Here is a 22,648-nt window from a genome sequence, read left to right on the forward strand (position 1 = left end):
GGTTCCTTTTTCTCTCCACCCTCTCCAGCATTTATTGTTTGCAGATTTTTTGATGATGGCTATTTTGACTGGTGTGAGATGATACCTCGTTTTGGTTTGATTTGCATTTCTCTAATAATAAGTGATGTTGAGCATCTTTTCATGTGTTTATTATCCATCTGTATTATTTAGTTGATCTTTTATTAGTTAAACAGGTTGTTTAATAAAGTTAATTTTAGTTAGTAGACATATTAGTAGGCATATGCAAAAATAAAATATATATAGTGCTAAAACAATATCCACTCAAGTTATTAAGGAAGTGAATCATTAATTAGCATAGTCAAAAGGTAACTGAATGATAGACCAGTATATTATATACAGTGTTTATATAATTTTTACTAATAATTCAATAAAAATGAGGAGCAAGAGTCTCAAGAATAACTAACTTCATTTTTAATTAGAAAATGTTTTGGGGGAGGATACCTTAGAGAACACTTTTTACAAAATCTTTATGCACTATATATCCAGATCTGTAAGAAACTTGGGGTGGATTATAGTTCAGCTAGTTATTTTACCAAACCTAAAATTCTGCCATTTAAACCTTAATTACCTCCATAAGAACAAAACAGGGCTGGAATGTGTTAATGAAACTGATATTTAACCATGCTTATCACATTGGGAAGGTTTCTGAAGAGGATTTCTAGATGAGATAGTGAATCATGCTCTCTCGTGAGACAAAAGAGGAAGTATATCAATATTAAGCATTGGATTCTGAGACTATAGTGATAAGCAGCATGAAGTAATATCAAATAACATGGACTAATTCTAATTACAGTCATTTTTTTCAGTTTCTATCTAGGCTACAAAACAGGTGAACTATCTCCTGAGATTTACGTTCCCTTTCATAGTATCATTATAGTATATTTTATAGTAATGGCTCTCAAACTGAATTCCCAAGAACATCCCAGGGACCACCAGATATCAAAACTACTGTCATGGTAATTATTTTTCCACTTGTATTCCATCATGAGTGTGTGATGGGCTTTTAAAAAGACTTCTAACTAGTGATATTGCCACAGATTTAATGCAAGAAAACATGAATCTCTATGCCAGTTATTCATTGGGAAATTTATTAAGAAATTTGCTGAAATGTAAAGCAATGTCACTGTGTCAGTATCTTTGGAAATTATAAGTATTTTTAAATAGAATATGCTATGCATGCAATAGCTTTATTACTGTTATTTTAATTGAATTATTTTTTTCAGAATTAGCTTCTAGCATTATAAATTTTAAGAGATCTAACATGAATAAAGTTCTTTGGACTCTTAATATTTTCTAAGATTATAAAGAGTTCCCAAGAACAGATAGTTTGAGGGCCATAATTTTATAGCATCTTTTAATGATTGAGTTGTTAATATTGGTTAGTGCTGTTACTATTATTTGAGATATCTTTCCCCCCACTCCTGCACCACTGGAGAGCTAGCATTTCTTTATTAGGATCTGCAGACACTTTCCTATTACAGGATATATGGATTTCCAAGTCTTTTGCATTTCTAGGAAAACCTACTTTGCAAATATGATTTATGGAAAGTTCTGTTTCTTTAGCCAAATTAGTTACCATAATTTAATCACACAAGAAAGTGACTCAAGCATAGTACTTATACATAGCTACTTTATCAAAGCAGTTCCCAGTGTCAACATAATGGTATTCAAGATATTTTCCCCTTTTCTGTTAAGCATAATTGGAGAAGGGATGCTGTCCCCCCATTGTCTCTCCAAAATAGCATGCATTTTCTGGAACAATGTAGCTGCTCAAGTATTGAAGAATTAATAAATGTTACATATTGAAGAAATGCATGCACTATCTACTATTAATGTTCAGCTATCTTGAATTTGTTAACTTCACCTAAATCAAATTGACGTTACTGTCCTAGTCTTTTAAAGGTTATAACTCCCCATCTTCCATACTGCTTCAGTGTATTAATCACCCAGATGCAGATATTATTTTTCATATTTTTAAATGATTATTTCAAGTTATCTTTGAAATGATTCTCTTTCCTTATTACTTTCAAGATGAAGTAAAAACTTCTTCATATTAATTTTCAAAGCCTTTCATTATCTGACTGAAATCTAACTCCCCCAAAATGTAATTTTCCAGTGCCCTTTGACTTGTTTTTTATTCTAACCCTAGAGATATGTGTTTTCTATAACATGTTAATAACTCTGAAAATTCGTGTTTTTCATACACAATAGTAAAAAACACTGTTGTTATTTTTTAACAATATAGTTTTATCTAGTTTTTCAAGTTAAATTTGATAATATACAGTTTATTTTATAATTCCTTTTATCACAGTGATAGTATTTTCTAGTATTGCTTAATAGCTATTAAATGATTGCCCTTAACTGGACATTAGATATTTCTGTTCAGTCTAAATGTATACACATTGATGAATTTTACAATAGTATGGCTTAATGATTAATGCTACTACATACATCTTTGCATAATAATTTTTTTTATTTCTTCTCTCTGTGTTGTATGTGTCTACTGGCTTTTGAATCTACATGAAACAAAAAAAGAGGATGCAAAATAATATTTTAATTTTTTTCCATTGAAGTATTGTAGTTGGCATTCGGTTGCTAAGTCATGTCCCACTCTTTTTGACTCATGAACTACAGCACATCAGGCTTCACTGTTCTTCACTGTCTCCATGAGTTTGCTCAAACTTTTGTCCATCGAGTCAGTGATGCCATCCAACCATCTCATTCTCTGCATGCCCTTCTGCTCTTGCCCGCAATCTTTCCCAGCATCAAGGTCTTTTCCAATAAACTATAGTTAACTTCCAATATTAGTTTCAGATGTACAACATGGTGAATCAATATATTTATACACTGGGGAATGATTACCAGGATAAGTCCAGTTACCATCTCTCAACATACCAAGTTATTACAATATTACTGACTTATTGAATATGCTATTCACTACAGCCTCATGACTTATTTTGTAACTGGGTTTGACCTGTTAATCCTCTTCACCAGTTTTGCCAGTTCCTATAGGCCTTTCCCCTGTGCTAACTACCACTTTTTTCTCTGTATCTATGAGTCTGTTATTGTTGTTTGTTCATTTGTTTTTTAGATTCCATATATCAATGAGTCAAATGATTTTTCTCTAGCTTATTACACTTTAGCATAATACCCTGTAGGCCCATTTATGCAGTTGTGAATGTCAAGACTTCAATTATATTTTATGACTGAGTAATATTTCATTTTGTGTATATACAGTACTGTATCTTCTTTACTTATTTATCTATCAATAGACACAAGTTGCTTCCATTCCTTGGCTAAACAGCTCTGCAATCAACACTGAGGTGCTTATTATTTTTGAATTAGTGTTTTCATTTTCTTTGGATAAATACCCAGGAGTTGAATTGCTGGATTGTATGGCAGCTCTATTTTTTCATTTGTTGAGTGATCGCCATAAGTTCAGTTCACTTCAGTCACTCAGTTGTGTCCAGCCCTGTGATCCCATGGACTGGAGCATACCAGGCTTACTAGACCCTCACCAACACCCACAGCTTGCTCAAACTCATGTCCATAGAGTTGGTGATGTCATCCACCATCTTATCCTCTGTCACCCCCTTTTCCTGCCTTCAGTCTTTCAGGGTCTTTTCTAATGAGTCAGTTCTTTGCATCAGGTAATCAAAGAATTGGAGCTTCATCTTCAGCATCAGCCCTTCTAATGAATACTCAGGACTGATTACTGTAGGACTGACTGGTTTGATCTCCTTGCAGTCCAAGATACTCTCTAGAGTCTTCACCAGCACCACAGTTCAAAAGCAACAATTTTTTGGTGCTCAGCTTTCTTTATGGCCCAACTCTCACATCTACAAATAACTACTGGAAAAACCATAGCTTTGAATATATGAACCTTTGCCAGTAAAGTAATGTCTCTGTTTTTTAATATGCTGTCTACGTTGGCTTTGCTGATAGCTCAGTTGGTAAAGAACTGGCCTGCAATGTGGGGGAACCGGTTTGATTCCTGGGTTAGGAAGATCTCCTGGAGAAGGGATAGGCTACCTGCACCAGTATTCTTGGGCTTCCCTTGTTCTTAGCTGGTAAGGAATCTGCCATCAGTGTGGGAGGCCTGGGTTCAATCCCAGGGTTGGCAAGATCCCCTGGATAAGGGAAAGGCTACCCACTCCAGTATTCTGGCCTGGAGAATTCCATGAGTCCATAGGGTCACAAAGAGCTGAACACGACTAAGCAACTTTCACTTTCACTTTCATTACCACCTTTTTTCTCTTCTCAAACTCCTTCACTTTCACTACTTTCATCAAAGTTTTTCTTCCAAGGAGCAAATGTCTTTTAATTTCATGGCTGCAGTCACCATCTGCAGTGATTTTGGAGCCCCCCAAAATAAAGTTTATCACCATTTCCATTGTTTCCCCATCTATTTCCCATGAAGTGATGGGACCAGATGCCATGGTCTTCTTTTTTTGAATGTTGAGTTTTAAGCCAAGTTTTTTGCTTTCCGTTTTCACTTTCATGAAGAGGCTCTTTAGTTCTCCTTCACTTTCTTCCATAAGGGTGGTGTCATCTGCATATCTGAGGTTATTGATATTCTCCTGGCAATCTTGATTCCAGCTTGTGCTTCATTCTGCATAGAAGTTAAATAAATAAGGTTACAATATACAGTGTTGATGTACTCCTTTCCCACTTTGGAACCATTCTGTTGTTCCATATCCAGTTCTAACAGTTGCTTCTTGACCTTCATATAGATTTTTCAGGAGGTGGGTACGATGGTCTAGTATTCACATGTCTTGAATTTTCCACAGTTTGTCGTGATCCACACAGTCAAAGGATTTAGCATAGTCAATAAAGAAGTAGTAGATGTTATTCTGGAATTCTTTTTCTTTCTCTATGATTCAAAGGATGCTGGTAGTTTGAGCACTGGTTCCTTTGTCTTTTCTATACCCAACTTGAATATCTGGAAGTTCTCAGTTCAAATACTGTTGAAGCCTGGCTTGGAGAATTTTGAGTACTACTTTGCTAGCATGTAAGATGAGTGGAATTGTGCAGTAGTCTGAACATTTGTTGGCATTGCCTTTCTTTGGGATTGAAATGAAAACTGAGCTTTTCAAGTCCTATGGCCACTGCTGAGTTTTCCAAATTTACTGGCATATTGAGTGCAGCACTTTCACAGCATCATCTTTTAGGATTCAAAATAGCTCATCTGGAATTCTATCACCTCCACTAGCTTTGTTCATAGTGATGCCTCCTAAGGCCCACTTGACTTCACATTCCAGGATGTCTGGCTCTAGGTGAGTGATAACACCATCATGGTTATCTGGGTCATGAAGATCTTTTTTGTATAGTTCTTCTATGTATCCTTGTTACCTCTTCTTAGTATCTTCTGCTTCTGTTAGGCCCATGCCATTGCTGTCCTTTATTGTGCCCATCTTTGCATAAAATATGCCTTTAATATATCTAATTTTCTTGAAGAATCTCGTCTTTCCCATTCTATTGTTTTTCTCTGTTTCTTTGCCTTGATCACTTAGGAAGGCTTTCTTATATTTCCTGCTATTCTTTGGAACTCTGCATTCAGATGCATATATCTTTCCTTTTCTCCTTTGCCTTTAGCTTCTCTTCTTTTATTAGCTATTTGTAAGGCCTCCTCAGACAGCCATTTTGATTTTTTGCATTTATTTTTCTTGGGGATGGTCTTGATTCCTGCTTCCTGTACAATGTCATGAACCTCCATCCATAGTTCATCAGGCACTCTGATCTATGCCAAAGCCTTTGAGTGTGTGGATCACAAACTGTGGAAAATTCTGAAAGAGATGGGAATACCAGACTACCTGACCTGCTTCTTCGGAAACATGTATGCAGGTCAGGAAGCAATAGTTAGAACTGGACATGGAACAACAGACTGGTTCCAAGTAGGAAAAGGAGTATGTCAAAGCTGTATATTGTCACCCTGCTTATTTAACTTATATGCAGAGTACATCATGAGAAACGCTGGTCTGGAAGAAGCACAAGCTGGAATCAAGATTGCTGGGAGAAATATCAATAACCTCAGATATGCAGATGATACCACACTTAAGGCAGAAAGTGAAGAAGAACTAAAGAGCCTCTTGATGAAAGTGAAAGAGAAGAGTGAAAAATTTGGCCTAAAACTCAACATTCAGAAAACTAAGATCATGGCATCTGGTCCCATCACTTCATGGCAAATAGATGGGGAAATAGTGGCTGACTTTATTTTTCTGGGCTCCAAAATCACTGCAGATGGTGATTGTAGCCATGAAATTAAAAGATGTTTACTCCTTAGAAGGAAAGTTATGACCAACCTAAAGAGAGTATTGAAAAGCAGAGACATTATTTTGTCAACAAGGGCCCATCTAGTCAAGGCTATGTCTTTTCCAGAAGTCATATGGATGTGAGAGTTGGACTATAAAGAAAGCTGAGCACAGAAGAATTGATGCTTTTCAACTGTGGTGTTGGAGAAGACTCTTAAGACTCCCTGGACTGCAAGGAGATCCAACCAGTCCATCCTCAAGGAGATCGATCCTGGATGTTCATTGGAAGGACCAATGTTGAAGCTGAGACTCCAATACTTTGGCCACCTGATATGTAGAACTGACTCATTGGAAAAGACCCTGATGCTGGGAAAGATTGAGGGCAGGAGGAGAAGGGAACGACAGAGGATGAGATGGTTAGATGGCATCACCAACTCAAGAGACATGGGTTTGGGTGGACTCTGGAAGTTTCTGATGGACAGGGAGGCCTGGTGAGCTGCTGTTCATGGGGCATGGGGTCGCAAAGAGTTGGACACGACTGAGCGACTGAACTGAACTGTTCCTTTTTATGGCTGATTAATATTTCATTGTATATATGCACCACATTCTCTTTATCAGTTCTTTTCTCAATAGACATTTATATTACTTCTGTGTCCTGAGTTTTGTAAATATATGCTACAGTGAACATTGGGTGCATGCATCTTTTCAAATTATGCTTCTCTCTGGATATGTGCTCAGGAGTAGGATTGCTGGGTCATATGTTAGTTCTAATTTTAGTTTTAAGAACATCCATATTCTTACATACCAATTTACATTCTCACCAACAGTGTAGAAGTCTTCCCTTTTCTGCAGACCCTCTACAGCACTTATTGCTTGTAGACTTTTGAAGATGGTCATTTTGACTGGTGTGAGGTGATACCTCATCATAGTTTTGATACGCATTTCTCTAATTAATGATGTTGAGGATCTTTTCATATTTTTGTTGGCCATTTCTGTGTCTTCTTTAGGGAACCATGTATTTAGGTCTTCCATCTATTATTGTTGGGTTGTTTGTTTTCTTAATATTGAGCTGCAATAGCTATTAGTATATTATAGAGATTAATTCCTTGGTTGCTTTATTTGAAAATATTTTCTCCCATTCTGAGTATTGTCTTTCCTTTTTGTTTATGTTTCCTTTGCTTTGCAAAAGCTTATATTAGGTCCTATTTGTTTATTTTTGTATTTGTTTTCATTACTCTAGGCAGCTCATTGAAAAAGATCTTGCTGTGATTTATGTCAAAGAGTATTCTGCCTGTGTTATCCTCTAAAAGATTTATAATATTTGATATTACATTTAGGTCTTTAATCTATTTTGAGTTTATTTTATGTATATTGTTAGGGAGTGTTCTAATTTCATTCTTTTGCATGGAGCTGTCCAGTTTTCCCAGCACCACTTATTGAAGATACTATCTTCTCTCCATTGTATATTCTTGCCTCCTTTTTCATAGATTAGTTGGCCATAGGTGCTTGGATTTATCTATCCAAAGATATAAGTGAAGTATTAAAGTCCACTACTGTTATTGTACTACTTTCAGTTTCTCCCTTAATGTCTGCCAGCTTTATACTTAGGTGCTTCTATGTTGGGCACATAAATATTTATAAATATCTTAGACTCTTCTTGGATTGATCCCTTTATCATTATATAATGTTATATAATGTACTATTTTGTACTTTGTCACAGTCTTGTTATAAAGTCTATTTTCTTTGTCATGAGAAAATTAGCATTCTTTCTGCTTCCATTTGCATGGATTATCTTTTTTCATAATTTCACACTGAGTCTTTGTGTATCTTTAGATCTGAAGTGTGTCTCTTATAGGCAGCATATAGTTCTTTTCTCTCTCTCTCTCTCTCTTTTATTTAATTATGTTCAGCCATACTATGTCTTTTGATTGGCACATTTAGTCTTTTTATAGTAAAGTTATTACCAATAGGTATGTACTTATTATTGTTTTGTTCATTGTTTTCTGATTTTTTTTATATATATATATCTTCTCTGTTCCCCTCTTCTTGTATTATCTTCCTTTGTGGTTTGATTTACTTTAGTGTTATATTTGGTATCCTTTCTTTTTATTTTTTATTTTTTGAGAATTTATTGTAAGCTTTTGCTTTGGTTATCATAAAGTTCATACACATCAACCTGTATATATAGCAGTTTATTTTAAGCTAGTAGTCACTTAAATTCAAATACATTCTAAAAGCACTACATTTTTTCTGTTTCCCTCCATATTTTGTTTATGATAATGTGTTTTACATCTTTCAACTTTGTGTATCCCTTAACTACTTTTTGCAATTATAGTTGATTTTATACATTTTTTTCTTTTAACTTTCATAGCACTTTTTAAGTGACTGATTCACTTCCTTTACTACATATTTGTCTGTATTAGTAGAATTTTTTCATGCTATATATTTTATTTTGTCTAATTATAGCCTTTTCTATTCCACTTAAGGAAGGTTCTTTAACATTTCTTATAATTTTGGTTTCATGATGAATTCTTTAGCTTTTGCTTATCTGGGAAGCCCTATCTCTCCTTCAATTATGAGTGATAACTTTTCTGGGTAGAGTATTCTTGGTTGTATAATTTTGTTTTATTTTGCGTTGTTTTCCTTTCAGCACTTTAAATATATTATGCCACTGCCTTCTGGCCTGAAAACTCTGCTTATAGCCTTATTGAGGTTCTTTTGTGAGATTTTTTTTTTTTTCTTTTCTCCTTGCTACCTTTAAATTTCCCTCTTAATTTGAAATTTTGTCATCTTAACTATGACATATCTTGAAGTGAATTTCTTTGAATTTTTTTTTGGGGGGGTGGGTGGGGGGCCTCCCTTCCTTCCTGTGCTACCTGGGCCTGGTATCTGTTTTCTTCCACAGGTTAGGAAAATTTCAGCCATTGTTTCTTCAAACAATTTTCTGTACCTTTCTCTCTCTCTTTTCACCTTCTAGGATCTCTAAAATGAAAATTTTAGTATGCCTATAGTGTTCCAGAGGTCCCTTATACTATATATTTTTAGCTTATTTCAATTTTGCTATTATGATTGGGTGATTTCCCCAATTCTCTCTTTTAGATCACTTTTAGATACTTTCTTCTGTATCACTTAATCTTCTGCTTATTACCTGCTGTGTAATTTTGTTTTAACTATCAGTCTTCAGACCTGATAGGTTTATATATATACACATATTTTTTCTAACTTCTTGCTGAAATTCTCACTGTGTTCCTTCATTCTGTAGAGTTCAGTGAATATTTTTATGACCATTACCTTGAACTCTTTGTAAGATAAACTACTTGTTTCATTATTGTTCTTTTCTGATATTTTATCTTATCTCATTTGGAATATATTTGCCTCCTAATTTTATTTGTCTTTCTGGGTTCTTTTTCTATAAATTAGGCAAAACAGTTGCCTCTCCTGATCTTGGGAGCGATGACCTTATGTAGGAATGTTTCCTATGTAGACGGTATGTGTTGGGTAGCTTTGGCAAGTGGACTGGGCCTGGAACAGAGACAATCTGGAGTGTCCCGGAGTATGCTGCACTGGGGCTGCCTTGGCTAGATGACTGGAACTGGAGTTTGTACAGGCCAAGTTATTCCTGGGGTGCACAGGACCACTCTGAAGTTGCCTTGGGGTGGCTGGGACTGGAGTGGATCTCACCAGAGGCTTGCTGGGGTACCAGATGCCTCTGGGCTGGGACTCAGAGTAAGATTTTATGTATACCCTTGGTTTCCTATAGCCTTTGGCTCTCCTGGACATAAATCCCATTGGTTTTCAAATCCAGATGCTTTATGAGCTGAGTTTCCTGTTGTAGATCTCCAGGGCTAAGTTGCCCAGTGTGAAGCTCAAGCCCCCTACTTCTTAGGTAGGACTGCCATGTCTGTGATAACCTCTGCTGAATGTGATCATGACACATGGGCCTTGGATCCAGATTAGACTCTCTGTCCATCATATCCTCAATGTGTTTTTTCTTTATATCTTTAATTATAGAAGAGATGTTCCTCTAGTCTTCAGGCTGTACTCAGAGAGAGTTGATCTATATATAGTTTTACTTTGATATGTTTCTGGGAGGAGGTGATCTCAGGATCTATTTTGCCGTCTTGATCCCACCCCTTGCCATATTTTAATTTCTTATTACTGCTATGTTTTTTAATTAAATGAAGGTGAAGTTATTAACTTCCTTTTATATAACTTCTATATTTAAGTAATTTCTAGATTTGTTTTAATTTTCCTATTTTATATAATATAATTTTGTTATCCTGGAGAATACCTAAATAACTTAATAATCCATAATCATTCCTTCATCAAATTTCTAGTCATCATATTTATGGCTTCCCCTGTGGCTCAGCAGCAAAGAATCCACCTGCAACGCAGGAGCCACAAGAGACCTGGGTTCGGTCCCTGGGTTATGAAGATCCCCTGGAGGAGGAAAAGGCAACCCACTCCAGTATTCTTGCCTGGAGAATCCCGTGGACAGAGGAGTCTGGCGGGCTTCAGTCCAAGGGCTCTCAAGGAGTTGGAGACAGCTGAAGTGACATAGCAAGCACTCACTGCTATTACTGACACATGGCTTCAGGGTTAGCCTGATGTTACCAGGAGATGCTAGTGGTAAAGAACCCACCAGTCAATGCAGGAGATGTAAGAGATGTGGGTTCGATCCCTGAATCAGAAAGATCCCCTGGAGAAGGGCATGGCAACCCACTCTACTATTCTTGCCTGGAAAATCGCATGGACATTGGAACCTGGTGGGCTACAGTCCATGGGATTGCAAAGGGTCATGACTGAAACAACTTAACAGGCAAGCACGTTTATCTCAAAGAAGAGAATAAACATAGAGTGTTCTATAGAGATTTTAGGACATATAATTGGTCTATGTAATTTACATCCACTTTCAAATTCTGAGTCCAGAACTCAGTCATAAGGTCCTACCTGACCATGTAGACATGTTCTGAAGTGTAGACAATGCAGTTTCCTGTATATTTAGGGGAAAATAGCTTTCTGAAATAACACGGTTTCTGTCAGATTTAACTATCCAAGTAAGACTGACATTTGAGAAAAGCTTTGAATAGCAATATAAAACATTATTTATTGGGATAAAACACTGGATTTAAATAGTAAGCTATTACTAGGTACATGAGATTAACAGAGGACACTGACATAAATTTTTCCATAGATAAGATTTTATTCCATACTGTAACACTTTAACATTCTTCCTTCCTGTTCTAGGTTTGAAGTGCAAGAATAACATCAATTTTTAAAAGCCTGGACCAAGAAGTTTCAGTTACTGTTATCTGCAAAGACAGAGACAGTTTAATATTAATTTGAGACTAATTAGTATACCATAAATTATTTTATTCAATAAGGCTTTAAATTTTTAATTCTTTTCTGAGGAGATTCCAGATTGACATAGTAGCAGGAGTGAATTATCACTTCTTAACTAAGAATTCAAACATTGATGAAAATGAGTAGCAGAATTTTAAGCTAATGAATCTTGGACGGTTAACTTAAATGAGTCTTTTAAAAATTGAGACTCCGAATATGATAATGAAAGCATATATTTTAATGACTTAATTGTGTTTTCAGGAATCATCTTTGACATAAAATTAACATTTTATACATAAAGTGTAAAAGCTAATTTTATTATGGTGTTTACACATATTAGAATGCTGTGTAATGCATATTGGGATATGTTTTTAGTTTTCTCTTGGGAATGCCACATGTTCAATAAATAGACCTGCTTTTCTCTGTCTCTCACCATCTCACTCTTCTTTCTTTCATCCTCTTGCCTTCTCTCTCCCCTGCCTCTTGCTCTTTCTATTGACTCTAAGAGTTGGACTAAAAAGAAAGCTGAGCACCAAAGAATTGATGCTTTTCAACTGTGGTGTCGGAGAAGGGTCTTGAGAGTCCCTTGGACTGCAAGGAGATCCAACCAGTCCATCCTAAAGGAGATCAGTCCTGGGTGTTCATTGGAAGGACTGATGTTGAAGCTGAAATTCCAATACTTTGGCCAACTTATGCGAAGAATTGACTCATTGGAAAAGACCCTGATGCTGGGAAAGATTGAGGGTGGGAGGAGAAGGGGATGACATAGGATGAGATGGTTGGATGGCATCACCAACTCAATGGACATGGGTTTGGGTAAACTCCTGGAGTTGGTGTTGGACAAGGAGGCCTGGTGAGCTGTGGTTCATGGGGTCGTGAAGAGTACGACATGACTAAGTGACTGAACTGAACTCTCTTTCCTGAGAAAGTAGCTGGTCTTTTTCCATGTAATACTTCTCCTCTTTCACATTTGGGGTTACTGATAAACACATTTAATTGTGGATTTAACTTTTATTTTCACAGCACAGTGATTATGTGATGATTTTGAATGGTGTTGACATCATTAAATAGTTAAGTAGTTAAAAAACTGAAAATAAATTAATCTATTCTGCTAATTGTTTATAATGCTTGACAGCTCTGATCAAACATATGTTACCTTTTTCTAAGATGAAGAGCTTAGCAGAATTTCTTTACCAAAACAGTTTGGAGACATCCACTCAAATAAAGTTGTCATGGGATATTTGAAATATTCTCAGAACCTTCAATACTTTGTTATATAGTTTGAAATATAGAAGGTGCATAGTTTGTCCTCACCAAAAAAGATTTCGTGTGTATATCTTTCATATTCAAGAAACTAAATGTAAATCTTTCAAGACTACTATAATGAGAAAGAAATATGCCTTAGCCCAACCTCTATAGCAGTGACTTTCAAACTTTAAAATGTATAAAAGTCACCTGGCACTTCTTAAAATGTGAATTCCAATTCAGTAATTTAGGGCAACACTGAAATTCTTCATCTACCCAGCTTCCAGGAGATGCTTATGTTGAGGTATGTGGCCCAACATTTAATTAGTAAGACTTCATCCTGTTTTCAGAAGTGTCTTTCTAATACACGCACACACACAAATGAGCTCACTAAGTCTCTAATTTTTTAAATTGCGTCCCTACTAATTACAAGGAAAATTCAATTGCACACGTTTTCTTCACTTCTTTTTCCATGAAGCTTCTCACAATGCTGGATAGAAGCTCTTTGCTGTTTCCTTCATTTTTAATTAACAAACACTGGTTCATTCTTCCAGAGGGAGCTCATATGCCTATAAATACCATAATGCCACCAGACAGCCTAGCCACTCCATTTTTCATTCTCTACATGATGAATTTGTACATTTGTTTGATTATATGTTCAGATGATACTGAACAGATGATAACAATCAGATGATACTTCGTAGTAGTTTTTGTCCTTGTTTAAAAATATTTAATGATTGTTTCAAAATATAAGAGGAAAATAAGGGACAAAAATCTAAACAGATTTAGAAAATTAGGGAGAGAGAAAGAGGAAGTCTTATCTTGTGTGGTCAATATGGCAAAAAATAAATGAGTTATTAAACAATTTTAATTATAAGCTTAATTTTTAACTATTGAAATATAGTTGATTTAAAATGTCACATTAGTTACAGGTGTACAGCAAAGTGATTCAGTTATACATACATATATATCTGCTCCTTTTTATATTTTTCCCATTATAGATTATAATAAGATATTAAGTATAGTTCCATGTGCTACCCAGTGTGTCCTTGTTGGTTATCAACAATGAGCTTTAGCATCAATAGTGACTATGCAAAACTTCAATTTTAATTTCTTTTCCTTTTAAAAAGACAGTATTTTCTTGGATTATTGTAAAAAAAAATTTTCTTTACCTGGTAAGTAAATCAGAATGTATCAGAATCCATCAGAATCTAGCATATGAGTCTGGCATACAGTACTTACTTAGATATTTATATCATCCAAGTGATATTGCATTTGTGTGTTTCTTTACTATTATTATTTCACATATAATCAAGTGCCTATGAAGTACCAGACACTGACCAGATCACTAGTGATACAGTGATGAGCAAAAATCACTTCTCCTGAACACTTGTAGTTCAGTAGGAGAAATAACCATAAACAAGTAGTCACACTAATAATTATTTCATTATGGACTGAGAAGTGCAATGAAAGAAAAGAAGGAAAATAAAGACATAATGGCAATGAATACTGATTTAGTATGGAAGCACCAGTTAAGCTTCACCAAAAAAGTATTATAGAATCCTAAAGTATAAATAGGAGCTCATTAACCACCATTTCCTGAGTATAATAATTAAAAAAGATTATGCTTTAACAAGAGAGAAAATATAAATGGTTTATTTTGTAACATGGAGGATGTGTTTTTTCAAATATACTGTGTATTTTCATGTTATTTTTAAAGATAAAATTTTGTTAAACATTGAAAAAATTAAAAAAATAATAATAATAAAAAAATGAATAGGAGTTAGTGACTTAAAAAAATATCAGGATGACTGGAAGAGAGTTCTAAACTGAGAAAACAGTAACAATTTAAGATTTTCAGTTAGGAAAGTACTTGGGATATTTAATGGACTGAGCAGTTATAGCTGTGCTCCTGGAGCATATAATGGTGGGGTAGCAGTTTAACAAATGAGATGGAGATAGCTGGTGACAGCAAATGGCCAGATTGTGCAGCCTTCTTTCCACCATCTTAAGAGGTTCGGATTTCACTTATCTTCTTTTTTTTCCACTTATCTTCTTAAATGAGAAGCAAAAGAAAGACTTTATGCAGGGCATAGCTATAAGATTTATATTAATATTAGAAAAATACTGTTCTACCAGTAGTATGGGTTATGAAATAGCAGGAAAGTTATAGTGTACTTATTTGAATATCTATCAAGTCTTGTTCACTGTTTCACATGTGGTTCACACAATATTTGTCAGTATTATTCTCTGACTTCAGTTGCAGTAAGAGCAAGGACAATAAATATTTAACATCAGCATGTTCAAACTCTCTATTTCACTCTCAATAAGAATTAAGCCTCTTGAATTTAAATTCAGTATTTTATACTATTATTTCCTTTTAATATTGTCTTACTACCTTTATCTGTGTACAGTGAAAAAGCTAATCATTCATCACTAGGATATTCTCTATTTAGAGGAAGAAGAGTGTTTAGAAATAGAGAGAATATATTACTTTAGTGCATTTTTAAAGGTATTACAGTTTTCACAGAACTTGTGTGTCAAATCAGTGATCAAATGACAGGCAAACGATCTTACTTATTTTGTGATATTTAGTAATGAAGTACAGTGATTATAGTAAATCCAGATAAATGAAAACCAGAATGTGTGTGTGTGTGAGTTAGTCACTCAGTCACATCTGACTCTTTGCGACTCCATATACTGTAGCCAGCCAGGCTCCTCTGTCCATGGAATTCTCCAGGCAAGGATACTGGAGTGAGTTGCCATTCTCTTCTGCAGGAGACCCTCTCAACCCAGTGATCGAATCTGGAACTCCTGTATTGCAGGCAGATTCTTTATTGTCTGAGGCACTAGGGAAGACAAGAAAACCAAAATATCACAGTAATTAATGAATAAAGAGTTTTTGATAAACATAACCTGGAAGTAATCTTACATATCAGATTATCCTTAGAAAGGTACAAAATAAAATATTTCTTCACCACTTGATTAGTTTCAGGAGTTTACTGTAGTAGATACTTCAGTGGTGGTTTAGTCACTAAGTCATGTCTGACTCTTGCGACCCCATGTACTGTAGCTGGCCAGATTCCTCTGTCCATGGGATCCTCCAAGCAAGAATCCTGGAGTGGATTGCCATTTCCTTCTCCAGGATATCTTCCTGACCCAGGTAGATCAAAGGGATCAAACCCAGGTCTCCCGAATTGCAGGCAGATTCTTTACCAACTGAACTGTGAGTTACTTTAGTAGATTATTTTAAGTGAATCAGTTTGACTTCATAATTTAAATGTTTATAGCAGTAATGGAATATTAAATAGTAATGAATATAAATAATGTGTGTTGAATATAAATAACCATAAGTGTATTTCTTTAATGACACTGATATAACTTTATGCTTGAAGAGTATTAGGACAGCCAGGAAGGTTTTGTATTACAACAAACTATGTGAATGTTATTGGTTATAGTACAGTTTGAATATGTCAATGTGATTCAGCTGAAATCCAAAGCACAGTATTCTTTGCTAAGCAGTGCCATAGAAGTGGGGGCCTTAGAGCCCTTTAAAATAAAGATGGAAAAATAAAGACTCTTTTCTCCATTGCACATAGCAAGTCTCTTTCAGAGGCTTTAGGTCCAGCAATATAAGTCTATCAGAATTTCAGCCAGTGAGGACTACACATTGCTAGTCAGTAGATCATTCTTCATTCTCTTAACTTCAGCAGCATAGAAAGGTTAAAACTTATGTTGCATTATTCTATATAGTACTAGAAATTTTAACAACCTTTGTGAGGGGTTTTTAATTTAGGGCCAGTGGGTTAGTAACATGGAATAACATGCACAGACTTCTAATTAAACACAAAAAATTAATACATGTGTTCTTCTGAATTTCACTTTAAAGGACAAAGAGAATAAAGGAGACAATAGGTGATGAGGGTGCAAGTGAAATTAGAAGAATCAGTATGTCACCTGGGAGAGTAGAAAGAGCTGAAACCTAAATGCTGGCCACAGTAAATATCTTGTGACTCAAGACGTTTATCCTAAAGAGATCCAGTCAGGATTAAAACTATGGGTTTAAGTCATCTCAGGAAGCAGGGTATGGTATCAAACTGACATAGGAAAACCCATACAGGAATAGATTAGAATCAAAAGTTATTTAATAAGTTTGTACCTAGCAAAATCTGATGACCCCATCGACTGAGGAAACTGGAATGCCTCTGGATCTGGGGACACTGAGCATAAGGAAAGATTTCCAGAATCTGACAAACTAAAAGCAAAAATATATATAATATAAATATATTTTTATTAAATAATAAATATATTAAATAATAAATAAATAAAAAATATATATAATATATAATATAATATATATAAATATATAATATATAATATAATATATAAAAATATATATTATATATATAATAAATAAAGCATATATATATTTATATATCTATAAATAATATAAATATATTTTATTATATATAAATATATAAATAAATAATATAATATAATATATTTATATATTATATATATATATAATAAATAAATATATTTTAATATTATATATAAATATATAAATAAAAATATATATATATATAAAAGAACAGAATATTCATCTTATGGATCTTTTAAACTCATTTATTAAACATATAAGCAATTTATTAACATGGATTTCTTTTTTTTTTTTTTGCATTACAGAGTTTTCCTCTGGATAATTTACTTTCTTGGGTTTGATACTTAAGAAAGATAGTTTATCAAAAGTCCAATATGTAATGCTGATGGAAATTGACTTCATTTTTACAATATATGCATGCTGTGGTGAGAGATCTTTTATTTTATATTTCTAATCTTTTAGGCAGTAGAAGTTTGGTTTGTTCAGTTATTCAAAAACTGAGTTATAGTAATAGCCACTTCTTTTACTCGACATGGTATCTATTAAATTATTTTTCTTCAAAGGGATCTTTTCTTGAAATGACTTTAAAAATTAATGTGTTAAGACAGCAAACCCCAAAACAGTAGGGTATATTCTGCTTAAAAGAAGCTTATCATTTTGTGGGATGACCAATCATAAACACACACATTCAGAAGGAAAGGCAAAATCTTGACTCACCAGGTCCCTATTCTCATTGGTTCCGTAACAGATGCCACCAATATCCAGGCAAGCAAACACAAAACACAGTTGACAAAAATAATATTGATGCTAATTTGACTCACAGATACACACATGCAGCAAGTATATTTCACCTTCCTTTAAACTTGAGAGGGCTGGAAATTCTTAGGGAGAAATCTGTGGTTTCATTTTCATGTGCAAATATTCAGGAAGCAATACTGGTATTTCTTTCTTCACTTCTGTTGTTTCTTGTTGTTGTTGTTGTTGTTTGTTTTTTGTTTTCTCTTAAAATCCTTAATTTTAACCTTATATTTCCATAGTCTGACTTCAAATTCATAGTTTGCTGACAATTTTGTATTATAAAATATGCACTTAAGTGGTATTTGTGATCTTCCTATGCTACAGGTTAAGCCATTGGTAAATACCATTGTGAAACAAAATTATTCAGTTTGGACATTTTAAATTAAAAATCTTTTTAAAAAAGCAAATACTAACTATTTAATGTATTATATACATGAGGAAGGTATACTCTAAAACAATATAATAATAATATGAGAGAATTCATCATTTCATTCATTGTTGTTGGTGATCAGCCACTCAGTCCTGTCTGACTCTTTGCGACCCCATTGACTTCAGCATGCCAGCCTTCCCTGTCCTTCACTATTGCCTGGAGTTTGCTCAAACTTATGTACATTGAGTCGATGATGCCACCCAACCATCTCATCTGCTGTCACCGCTTTCTCATTCTGCCCTCAGTCTTTCCCAGTATCTGGGATATTTCCAATGTGTCAGCTCTTCACATCATGTGGCTAAAGTTTTGGACCTTCAGCTACAGCATCAGTCCTTCCAGGGAGTATTCAGGGTTAATTTCCTTGAGAATTGACTGGTTTGATCTCCTTGCTGTCCAAGGGACTTCTCAAGAGTCTTCTCGAGTACCACAATTCAAAAGCATCAATTCTTCAGCTCTAACTTATCTTTATGGTCCAACTCTCACATCCATATATGGACTGGAAAAACCATAGATTTGACTAGACAGACCTTTGTCAGCAAAGTGATGTCTCTGCTTTCTAATACACTGTCTAGGTTTGTCATAGCTCTTCTTCCAATTCAGTTCAGTTTGGTTACTCAGTCATGTCTGACTCTTTGTGACCCCATGGATTGCAGCACACCAGGCTTCCCTGTTCATCACCAACACCCAGAGCTTACCCAAACTCATGTGCATTGAGTTCGTGATGCCATCCAACCATCTCATCTTCTGTCATTCCCTTATCCTCCTTCCTTCAATCTTTCCCTGCATCAGGGTCTTTTCCCAGCATCAGTTCTTTGCTTCAGGTGACCAAAGTATTGGAATTCAGCCTCAGCATCAGTCCTTCCAATGAATATTCAGGACTGACTTCCTTTAGGATGGACTGGTTGGATCTCCTTGCAATCCAATGGGCTCTCAAGAGTCTTCTCCAACACCACAGTTCAAAAAGCATCAATTCTTTGGTGCTCAGCTTTCTTTATGGTCCAACTCTCACATCCATACATAACTACTGGAAAAACCATAGCTTTGATTAGATGGACCTTTGTTGGCAAAGTAATGTCTCTGCTTTTTAATATGCTGTCTAGGTTGGTCATAACTGTTCTTCCAAGAAGCAAGCATCTTTTAATTTCATGGCTGCAGTCACCATCTGCAGTGATTTTGGAGTGCAAAAATATAAAGTCTGTCACTGTTTCCATTGTTTCCCCATCTATTTGACATGAAGTGATAGGACTAGATGCCACACTCTTCATTTTTTGAATGTTGAGTTTCCAGCTAGATTTTCACCCTCCTCTTTGACCTTCATCAAGAGGCTCTTTAGTTTCTTGCGCTTTCTGCCATTACGGTAGTGTCAACTGCATGTCTGAGATTATTGCTATTTCTCCTGGCAATATTGATTTCAGCTTGTACTTCATCCAGCCCAGGATTTTGCATAATGTACTCTGTATATAAGTTAAATAAGCAGGTGACAATATACAGCCTTGATGTTCTCCTTTTCCAATTTTGAACCAGTCTGTTTTTTCCACATCCAGTTCTAACTGCTGCTTCTTGGCCTGCATAAAAGTTTCTCAGGGGGCAGGTAGGGAGGTCTGGTATTCCCATCTGTTGAAGAATTTTCCACAGTTTGTAGTGATTCACAAAAGGGCTTTAGTGTAGTCAGTGAAACAGCAGATGTTTTTTTCTGGAATTCCCTTACTTTTCCTATGATTCAATGGATGTTGGCAATATGATCAATCTGATGTTGGCAAACTGATCTGTAATCAAGAACTTGATTACAGATGTTGAAGCCTAGCCTGAAGGATTTTGTGCATTAATTTGCTAGCATGTGAAATGAGTGTAATTATATTAGTTTGAACATTTTTTGACATAGGTCTTCTTAGCGATTGAAATGAAAACTGACTTTTTCCCAGTCCTATGGCCTCTGCTGAGTTTTCCAAATTTGTTGGCATACTGAGTGCAGCACTTTCACAGCATCATCTTATAAGATTTAAAATAGCTCAGCTGGAATTCCATCACCTTCACTAGCTTTATTCTTAATGATGCTTCCTAAGGACCACTTGACTTCCCACTCCAGGATATCTGGCTCTATGTGAATGACTACACCATCATGGTTATCTGAGTCATTAAGACTTTTTAAATAGTTGCTTCTGTTTATTCTTGCCACCTCTCCTTTATTGTGCCCATTTTGCATGAAATGTTCCCTTGATATCTCTAATTTTCTTGAAGAATCTCTAGTCTTTTCCATTTTCTTGTTTCCTCTTTTTTTTTTTTTTTTCTTGGTTTGCATTGATCACTGAAGAAGGCATTCTTATTCTCCTTGCTATTCTTTGGAATTCTGCCTTCAAATGGGTATATTTTTCCTTTTCTCCTTTGCCTTTTCACTTCTCTTCTTTTCTCAATTTGTAAGACCTCCTCACACAACCATTTTGCCTTTTTGCATTTCTTTTTCCTAGGGATGGTTTTGACTACTACCTCCTGTACAAAGTTATGAATCTCCACCCATAGTTCTTCAGGCACTCTATCAGATTGATCCCTTGAATCTACTTGTGACTTCCACAGTATAATTGTAAGGGATTTGACTTAGCTCATACATGAGTAGTCTAGTGGTTTTCCCTTTCTTCAATTCAAGCTGAATTTTGCAATAAAGAGCTGTTGATCTGAGCTAGAGTCCACTTCAGGTCTTGCTATATACAGTTTCTCCATCTTTGGCTACAAAGAATATACTTTTTCATTTCTCTATTGATCATCTGGTAATGTCCATGTGTAGAGTCATCTGTTGTATTGCTGAGAAGAGGGTGTTTTCTATGACCAATGTGTTATCTTGCCAAAGCTCTGTTTACCTTTGCCCTGCTTCATTTTGCACTTCAAGGCCAAATTTGACTGTTTCTCCAGGTATCTCTTAACTTCTTACTTTGCATTCACTAGCAGAACCACATATGTACATGTATGTATAGAAAAAATATTTATACAAATGATACTATGTCCAAAGAAATTGACATGCTCATGTATATGATTGATGTCAAATAAGAAGTAGTTGCATAAGGAAGATTTTAAGGACATTATATTAGAATATTTAATAGTAGAGTATATTTAATCACTACAAGTATATAAATTGGTCATAAAAACCAATCAGTTACAAATGTTTTCTAACTTTTTATTAGCGATATATAGTTAAAGTCCTGGTGAGAGTGTGTCTTATGCTTTATCTTTCTATGAACTCAAATTTGGAGTCATTTAAGCCATCATTCTTCAATTTACTTGCTGTGTGTACTTGCATAGGTTACTTAACTATTCTGTGCCTCTGATTTCTTCTCTGTGCTATGGAGACAAACTCTATGTCACAGAGTTCTTGAGGCTCAAATCAGTTAATGTACTTAAGACATATGACAAATGTTAAATAGGGATGCTTACTGTTATTATTGCATGCACACAAGAGAAAGAAAGAAAATTCTACTAGCTTTATTTATCTCCCATTTATCATAGTACTAGAATATATATTTGAAATCATATTCATTTTTTCAGGAATATATAAAGGAGCATTATATCTTTTGATGAATAATTAGAAGAGATTAATGTTGAGGTAGAATGCTTTTAATAGTCAGAATAAGGAGACAGTTTTGTCCTAGGCCAATGATATTCTTTATAGTAGACATACCTTTTTACATCTGTTATTTCTTTCACATCTAAATTTACTTTAAAATAATATATATATATATATGGTTAAATTATATATTCATAAAATTATTTTATTATTGAATACCAAAGGTGATAAATGTAAATCACATATTACAATTATGGTTAAAATTAACACTGATATACCTGTTACACAAAATTTATATCAAAATTTACAACTGGGCTACTGTGTCTTTGAAGTCACGTATATGCTTTTGGTGGTGGTGGTGGTTTAGTTACTAAGTCGTGTCCGACTCTTGCAACCCCATTGACTGTAGCCTGCCAGGCTCCTCTGTCTATGAGATTCTCTAGGCAAGAATATTGGAGTGGGTTGCCATTCCCTTCTCCAGGGGATCTTCCCCACCCAGGGCTTACTAGAAAGCACCTGATGTATCCAATGTGCTGTCTACCACTCCTTTGTTTTTTCTAAATCTTTCTCCCTCCCTCCCCCTGCCTCTTTTCTCTCTTTCTCTCTCTCTCATATACACACACAAA

The sequence above is a fragment of the Cervus elaphus genome, chromosome 6 (assembly GCF_910594005.1).
Source record: "Cervus elaphus chromosome 6, mCerEla1.1, whole genome shotgun sequence".
Taxonomy (NCBI): domain Eukaryota; kingdom Metazoa; phylum Chordata; class Mammalia; order Artiodactyla; family Cervidae; genus Cervus; species Cervus elaphus.